The sequence below is a fragment of the Varanus komodoensis genome, unplaced genomic scaffold (assembly GCF_004798865.1).
Source record: "Varanus komodoensis strain SLA01 unplaced genomic scaffold, ASM479886v1 scaffold29_3, whole genome shotgun sequence".
NCBI classification, from domain to species: Eukaryota; Metazoa; Chordata; class Lepidosauria; order Squamata; family Varanidae; genus Varanus; species Varanus komodoensis.
In genome coordinates, this window is record NW_025335760.1 from 1,116,374 (window position 1) to 1,118,106 (window position 1,733).

Consider the following 1,733-nt stretch of genomic DNA (forward strand, 5'->3'; position numbering starts at 1 on the left):
ATTGGGGTTAATTCCTCTGCAGCTCTTTCTTGCTCCTGAAGGTGCTAATCCCAGTAAAGGGTCAGACTTGGCCGTTGGACCAGCACCAGCCCACTTTAACTGTGTCTTCCCAGCCAAGCTCTGTGCCTGGGAGAGCCCTCTCTACTCGCCTTCCTCTTCCTCAAGCTACCCAGCCACATGCTGGGTCCCCCCCCGACCCCGCCCCGGCTCCAGGCCTTGGGACTCATCAGGCCTCCTGCTTGTGCTGACACATCAGCATTTGGGCAGAACCAGGGACCCAGATTGCTGACAGGACAAATGCAAAGGAAACGCTTCCTATCACACGCACAATCAACCTGGGCTCCACCTTTCTCTCATGTGCAATTAACAGAGGCTGTTCTTGTGGCAGTGAATTCCTGGACGGCACAGAGAACCCGTCACCATGAGGGTGCCATGGCAAAGAGCCACGGGGTTGGCAAAAGGGGCCTGCCAGTTCCAGGAGGAGGTGAGTCCTCTCCCTGCCTAAAAACTGTGATGGCTAAATTTATGCGCGGGGGATGCCTTTGATGGAGATGGAGCAGGGCCACCTCCACCCTGTGCTTCCCAGAGACAACTACTTGCCTATAATGGAGAACAATTGATAGCATCACCAGATTAGAGCGATCCTTATGGAGAAAGGAGGAGTCAGAAAAAGTGGGGAGAGAAAGAAAGATGAGTCGAAGGAAAAAAGACTTTAGAGAGAAATATTAGACTGGCGAGAGTTATTAAACCGCTGCGGTGCTGTTACTGCCCAAAAAGACGGGAGATGGATTGTCCCTGGCAGGAAAGTGCCGTACTTTGGAGATCTATCATCCCTTGGAGACCTTGTGGGGGGAGAGCGATGGCACCCGGAGGGATTTCTGTCCTCCAGAGATGGGCTCTAATTATTGCTTCGTTTATATAGATGGAGAGAGCATCCTTCCATCTACTAGCCAGATGGATCTGAAATGCGATTAAAGCCACCTGCCTCACCTTTTGCTGAGTGCTTTGCTCATGGAAGGACAGAAGTGCAGACGGGGAGCTGGTGGGGAAGTGGTCTACTAAGTGACGTTACTTGATGTTGGTTTCTGGTCTGGATGGGAATCTGGGAAGTGACCTGCTGTAGGAAGTTGGGCCTCCGACTGGCACACGATCCAATTCTCTTGTGCCATCTGGGAACACCTCTGCTTCTGGGAAACCACGTTTCCAGATCACATGAGCATGAAGGAAACGGTGGGAAAATACCATGTTGCTGCCGATGGGCGACATTGCCAGAAAGACTTGGGCAGCTCCGTGTTGCTCCCCGTCCATCCCTTATCCTATTCTGTTCTGCCAGCCACTGGTTCCCAGCCTGTGCAGATTTACGTGGTGGAGGAACTGACCCGATGCACCCATTCATTTAATTTATGCAAAGCGTTTTCACCCTGCACTTCAACGGAAAAGCCTCCCAGAGCAGCTTCTGTGAGATCGATAGCAAAACTGAGACCACTCCTGCAGGCAGGTTTACAATCTAAGAGACAAAAGATAAAAGAAAACGCGACGGAGGGAAGTGTTGCGGGGAGTGATCAGGGTCCCGGTTCTTAAAGCCGAATGGTATCTCATGTAATGAATGCCTGGGAACGTTTAGGGGAAGGAAGCGCTCGCTGACGCGGTGGCCTTGCTTCTCGTCTCTCCTTCCTCCGCGAGAAGGCCTCCGCATAGTGAGATTTGAGGGGGTAGCGTGCCAGCACCAATCT

At 52.3% G+C, this 1,733-nt stretch overlaps 1 long non-coding RNA gene across 1 annotated transcript; it reads left to right on the forward strand.

Annotated features, from left to right (window-relative positions):
* The first annotated feature begins 375 nt into the window (after positions 1-375).
* Positions 376-991, forward strand: LOC123026226. Its single transcript, XR_006415256.1, has 2 exons — positions 376-484; positions 923-991. It is a non-coding gene; the product is annotated as an uncharacterized LOC123026226 (long non-coding RNA).
* Positions 992-1,733: the final 742 nt, after the last annotated feature.